Source organism: Catharus ustulatus, chromosome 7, assembly GCF_009819885.2.
Source record: "Catharus ustulatus isolate bCatUst1 chromosome 7, bCatUst1.pri.v2, whole genome shotgun sequence".
NCBI classification, from domain to species: Eukaryota; Metazoa; Chordata; class Aves; order Passeriformes; family Turdidae; genus Catharus; species Catharus ustulatus.
Genome location: NC_046227.1, coordinates 33,171,861 through 33,179,191, shown reverse-complemented (window position 1 = coordinate 33,179,191; position 7,331 = coordinate 33,171,861).

Below are 7,331 nucleotides of genomic sequence, written 5' to 3'. Positions count from 1 at the left end.
TGTACTACAGATTTCTTCCTGTAGAAAGCTACATCAACACAACTGTGAGAAAGCTTAACCTCCAGCTGCCACTGCTGCACCAGTAAATGCCTGGTTCACCCTCCTTTATGCCACCAGGACAGCACATTTGTCAGCTTTGTTTGTGGCTTCAGAAGTGTCCTGGAATTAAACAGGCAAAATCCAGTGGCATGGGAAAACATGTGAATCACAGGTGCCCTATAACAGATAAAGCCAGAGTTACTGCCACTGAGAACATTATAAGAAAGGCCCTGTGAGACACAGAGATCCAATAGCTCTGCAGTAGAAAGGTTCCAGCCCAAATGTTCCCATTTTTGTCAAGGGCACAGTATTAGGTGACAGTAGACACTTCTCATTCCAGTGTCCTTAACATGTTTAGTGCTGTGGATAAGACTCTGCTTATCTTTTGCTTATCTCCCACACAAAAATGTCAGAACTGTTTAACTGTGTGGCAGTAACAGTAAACTCAAATGCACTGGCAGTCTCATCCTTTTGGAGTAGAAGAGTCATATCTTCAGTCCCTGAGAGTGTCACACACTAGGAAATCACCACATTATTTACAAAATGTTTTGAGACAGTCTGGAAAGAAAGGTGCTATATACAGGCACAACAACAGTTAGGACTTGTATGAGTCACACATACACAGCTTTCAGTATTACACAACTCCTCAAACATCCCTCTTCCCCAAACACTCCAGAAGATGAAACACCTCCCTCAAAAACACAGCAGCAGTAAAGAAACAACAAAGTATCTTAATATTATATTAAAAATTCACACTCCCATTTGAAGTCAGTCCGAAGGGGAAATTAAGGCCCCAGAACTGCTTCTGGCTATGGCAAAGCTAATGAAAAAAAATAATGAAAAAAATTAGGTCATCCCTTGCCAACCAGGTAATGAACTAAAGTTAAAAACACAAGCCAATTTGCCATACAGACACCAATTTCTTACTTCTTGCCCACAGGCAGTCCATGTGTTTTTCCATGTATTTTTGGATCCTGCATCAGTTCAAGATGATACTACAGTTTGGCCCATGGCCAGAAACTGGCAAGTGAAATAATGTTCCAGTACATGCACTGTGAACACACAGCTGGCTTCAAAGGGAAATGGACTAATCCTACTTCATTTCCCTTCTTCAGTGTGTGTTTAAAGGGCTTTGGTGCACTGAAGGAAATCGAGCAGAATTCATTAGTTCCCTTCTGATTCAGCTCATTGCTGCTGGAAAGGGAAACAAGTCGGAATTGCAGGATCCTACTCAATTTCCTTTTGAAGCAGACTTTAAGCCAATTCTGCTCTCAGTTGTACACACACAGATCTTCACTAATGATGCATAAGTTCAAATGCAATACCTCTTCAACTGTCTAAACATATGAAGACTATGAAGAAGAAAAATTCATCTCTTGGACTTCATACCATGGCAAATTTTTGGCTGAGAATATTCCTGAAAAAGCAACTCAGAAAATCAGGAGAAATTCTAGAAAGAGACACAGGAGTAAGGAGAGAGAAAAAACCAGGGTGAGACTAGGAAAAGATCACAATGAAGCGGGAAAAAATTTAAATATATCATATACATTTTATGTTATTCAATGAAAAATTGCAGCAAGATAAAACACTGATTTTAATAGCTAAAGCAAATGCTAGGGATGATTTTGATCCTGTTTGCTTTTGAAAATGGAGACATGAAGATAAATCATTTACTCTGGACAGAAAGTTTTTCTTCCGACTCATAATCAGATTTTCAATTTGTCTCTTCAGAGTTCATGTCATATTTTATGAGCCTTCTTAAGGTTCTGCAAAGCAAAAGGATTTTAATTATTCCCTGTTCAGTTTAAGGCCGCTGCTTTTGAGACCATAAGCCAGAACCAACACTCTACCACAGCAAACCTACAATTAACCACCTAAGCAGAAAGTGGCTTGTGACAAACAAAGCAGAACAGAAGAAAGCTACAGGGTTCATGATGGGACCATGGCTCCACTCAAGTCAAATAAGCACAACATGTAAAAATCACTTTTTGTAACTGCAGCGAAGACAAAGAAGTATTATTGCTGTAATGAACTGTCTCTTAAGCTTGAACTGTGATACTTTAAATAGTGAGCAGCCTTATGAATTTGGCTTCCCCACTAATTACAAATCCATTAGCTTGAAGCAGTATACTGCATAGAAAATGGGTCCCAGAGTTGAAACCGGCCAAAAAGCCTTTAAATTATCAACACTGTTTCTCAAGTGGGTGACTCCAAACTCCTCAGGTTTTAGCAGCTTTTATTGTCTGATGTTCTAGGGGTGCTTGGGGAGCTCTAGGTGACAAATTAAAAATTTGATTCCTTACCAGTTAGCTGCAGAAATCCAACACAGACACAATTTATATCCTGCACTAATAGCTTCTCAGCACAGGAAAATGAAGGACAATTAGAGAGCAAGTAATGGCTCAGCGATTCTGTAGAACACTGTACCACCTACAGAGCCAGTTAAAATGAGATTATTTTCCTTTGTGATTCTATGTCAACCTCAGTTTACAGCTTTAACTTTTATCATTAGACCACATTTTAAGATGTTATTCAACCCACTGTAGAAAAAGCTATATAACATTTATAATTTACAGCTTCATACAGACCCACTGGGATAGACACAGCAATAACAGACAATCCATTCTTTTTGCCTGTGCAACTTATTTTCTCACTCCAAAGACAAAGGTTGAATGTCCCATCCCTCTTTCATTGTAGTCAATAAATATTGTATAGGAAGAAACCAGTTACCACTCATGGATATCATCACAAACAAAAATAATATTTGAAACAAACATTTTACAGCTCAAACATTCAAAGTCAAAACCAGTTTATTAGGCACAATCCTCATCTTTATTGTTTAATGTGCTTTAAAGTACCTGACAGCAGATCATACAAAGGCAATTCTCATTCAATTAGGTCAGCCAGTATATTTTTTTAATTCTTCCTTCTTTGCCACATTTATGTCTCTGTTATTATTATCCTTATTTGCTAAACTGATTACACAGAATATTTCCTTTTGCATTTCCTTTGCAAAACCAGCATTCTTCTTCTTCCTACCTGCCCTGTTTTGCCATCTCTCATAAAGAATCATTTCCTTTTGTTCATGCTGTGCATACATACAACTTAAAGTTCATTTAGTATCACCTCAGAATTCAAATTTCCCTCCAAACTGAGTAAATTTTTCTGGAAAAAAACTATATTGTAAATGGAACTAAGCCCTTAACAGAGTTGAGACTTTTGTCTTCACTGTTGGAAATATTTCAGCTTGCAAAACACATTCCAACAAAACTTTCCCTTGATTCCTAATGTAAAGAGCCATGGGTTTCTTTTGTGAAAATAAAATTGAAGGGCAGAATGAGAAATGTAGTTCAATAACCTACCCAACTGCAGAGAAAGAATTATTATTCACAAATTGGAGTTAGAGTATGGCAAGGAGAATTGGGCTCTTGGAGACATAACAGGAAAAGAAAACTTCCTTTGGTTTACATCAGAGATGTCTCTTAGACTTCATATGGAGGCAGTGAAATATTGAGGGAGAGAAATTAAATCCAGTGGCAAGAGGTAGAACACAGTGACAGAGAAACACCTGCCCCTACTGCCATTCCTTGACAGGCACCAAATGACCAGGTTTGTCTGCAAGCAGAATTTAATACACTGTGGAGACTGACATGGGCTGTCCAGTGAGGAGAGAAGGGAAAGGAAAGCAACCAGGGAGCCAGGAAACACCAAGTCTTCCCACTGTGCACTGCACACAGTGCAAATGCTTGTGCAGATCACTCTGGCCACTGCATGTTGCTTAAGCAAGTCATCCATCTATTTATCCACAATTAGGAAGGAAGGAGATTGTGGATATCCAGAGATTGTGGATACCACATGGCCTTGCAGTGACCTTGGTAATGGGTTCTCTGGAAGTAGAGGATGGTTACTTCAACTTACAGACATGGATATATCCCCTGCATTCATCAGTCATGCACCCTAGTGCCAAAACCTTTTTTCAGACATCACAGAGAAGAGCTAGATGATTCCATGATAAGAGATTTGCTATCTACAGGTTTATTCTCACTAAGAAGCTTAACCTATGACTTGTCAGTACTATCCCATCCCTTGATTCTTCAAACATATCACAAACCACTAGCATTATTCCCTCTAAGCAATACAGTCTCCCAAGCATGAGGTTCAGAATTTTGACATTTCTAAAAAACACAGATATTTCTCAATTAATTGCCAAATGTGTGCTTTAGTAATTGTGCCCAAACCAGCAAAAATGAGTCTTTTAACAGAAAGTCCAGTAACTAAACTCTAAATGAAAAAGCAATGTATTAAAATTTTCATCTTCTCTTTAATCTTGGATTAAGCAGGTGTCTATTTACCAAGGATTTAGGAAGATTCTATTTAGGAATAGAATGCAGAATTCATCAAAGAGAACTTTCTGTATGAGAATATCCTCACTTGCTTCACTATACCATTCAGAATGTGATGTGTATCTACTGAGAAATGTGGAGAAATCAACCCAGCACAGCTATTAGAAAATGTTGTGTTTGACACTAACCTGTCCAGCTGGCTTCTTTGCTTTCTCAACAGCTTTTGTAGCTTCCTTGAGCTGTCTTCTAAGGTCCTCCTTTGGTTTGTCATGTTTACAGCACTAGGAGAGGGAGAAACAAAGCAATTTTAAAGCTTGCTGAGAAGCACTTCATGTGCTATTAACAGTAATCTTCCCACTTCCAATTCTATTTGTTATTCTTCCTCTACAAAGTGGGTCAAATCTTTCAATTTAAAACCTGAGCACTCTTCAACAGTCAGGTCTCTGAGAAAAGCATTCAAAACTAAGTCCTGAGATGTCCTGACCTTCTGGAAAGCTTACAGCCTCATTCTAAGAAAGCAATAAAGCATCACTTCTTAGCAGGTTGAAATCTACTGATGTATTAGAGAACAACCCAACTTTGAGCACTTTCACACCGGGTACAGGAAGTGTTAATCACAGCAGGGCTACTCTCCAATCGCAGAAAACCCAAGGGCACATCTTCTTAGGATGATCTGCACCACAGACAAACGCAAACAGCTGTGCCCTACAGGCTACTGCCCACTGGCTCTTCCTCAGCTCTTCCTCAGGCTCACTTCAGGGGAAGCAAATGGAGGAAATGACCAACCCTTATCTCTGCTATGTTCACCTGAGCATTTCCACTGTATTTCAAGTCAGGTCACCAGGTAAACAAACACCGCGATGTTTGAGCTTGATACCTGGATGACTTTCTCTAGAAAGCACTGGGTTGCCTTAGTGGGCTAGTTCAGTATGAGAGTGTGGATTCACACTGAATTTGGGTGCAAATATAGGTGTCCACAGAAGCTGACTGTCAGACAGCTCTGGGAGCAGGCAGTTTCCCTGAGCTCAGTGGCAGAAAAGAATTGTCCCTGTCTCACTGTTAGGTATTCACAAGGGGAAATTTGTGGGTCCTCAGATTCTTCATCCACATGGTCTTTTTATGTATCTTGACCCTTCAAGTGATAAAAGTTGTACCCAGTTCTTGAATCTAATGCTCAGTTTTGCTAAGTCTTCCTCCCCAAGGAAGGAAGCTGAAGTTTTAGCTTTGTGCTAGTGCTTGTCTTCACAGCCAAAAAAAAAAAGGCATGTCAGTCTTTGTTAACTGAATAACTACAACAAAGGAAAAGCCACTGCAAACCTGGATAACTGACACAGTAAATTGAAAGATGGCATTTAAAGTATATTTCACAAGGTGTAACTTAGTAACCTTCATATCTTATTTTCCAGTTAGATGGGTTCAAGTCTACAGATCATGAAATCTGGAATCTAAGTACGAAAATTTGAAAATCTAACTGACAGACCTTGACAATCACATAGTCAATCATATAAAGCAGCCAAGGAAAATTAACAGGAAAATCCACTGCAATCCAGTAAAAAGAGTCATCTATCAAGACCTGAGAAACAGAATTTTCAGAAAAAAGCAACCACCACTATTGTCAGGTAATGTATTTAGTCATTCTGAATGAAGAACAGTTAAAACAAAAACCTGTTACTATGTAGATTTGCATTTTCGTTAAAAGGACATGGGAGATGCCAGGTTAATCACTATTTTTCTGTTTCTCTGGTCCCAGCTTTAACCATATAATCATAATTTTAGGTCTTTAAAAACCAGCAAAATGGAGAGTGGCCAAGCCCACAGTAGCACTACAGAACTACACTTGCAGTTCTGTATGCCCTCCCCACAGTCTGGAACACCATGAAGTTTATAAATATCTGCAAGTTTTGCTCAACAGACAAAGAGAGGAGGCACAGCAGTGAAGGGTAGCTGCAGTCTGAGCAGAGTGCAGGTCACACTGGTGTCCCCAAACTGGCACTGGGCTGTGAATCTGCATGTAGGCTGTGTGCTTTTAATCACACTAGCTGCTCAGAGTTGAAAATTGGGATCATATTTTTCTTACTGTCTCTAGAAGAAAATAAAACCCCACACATGTCCAGAACTCAGGACTGCACCACATAAAACCCTGACATATTAGGTTTGCAAAGTGAGGGGTTCAGAATGAAAGCCCATATCTTATGGAGATGTGATGAACTTGACACTCTGTAATCTCTCTGTCTTGAATTTCAAGGTATTTAGACCATTCTGAAAATCTCATTTCAATTCTATAGAAACTAAGCAACTTCAATTCCAAAAGCTACATTTATCAGTCTGTTCTGACCAAATTTAAGATTCATCCTGTTTTTTACTGACATGTGGGAACCATCCAAAAAGGACCACCAGTACAGACATTTGAATGAAAAAAAGCTTGGTGTGATTTTTTTCTCCAAAATGAAAATGACCATCCTTCCTTTGTCCAGAATTCATGAAAACAAATATAAGAAAATAAGAAAATCTCCCCAAATAAAATGTCTGCAATTAAAAGAAATGTAGAAGAAAGAGTATGACCTTTATAATTATTCAGAATTATTCAGTGTATAAATTCAGTGTATAAATTACATAATACATAATAGATACACAGACTTTGCTGAATATCTTAGTCAAAATCCTTGCCAAAATAAAATTTGATTTTTCTTATGATGGTGAATGGAAAGGCTGAAGTCATACCTAATTGAAATCACAGCACTCTAGTCAATGAAATTATCTCAGCTTACAGAAGGAGAGGTCTGTGGTGTTTGCCTGGTAGATCTGAGAGAGAAAACTCTCAGTTCAAAAAATTGAACTCTAATGACAGAGTATGCAGAATGACCCACATTAACTTCTGGCTGAGTACAACTTTTAGACAGCTTTAGCAGTTTATCATCACTATATGGTAATGATGACTTTTCTCAGACA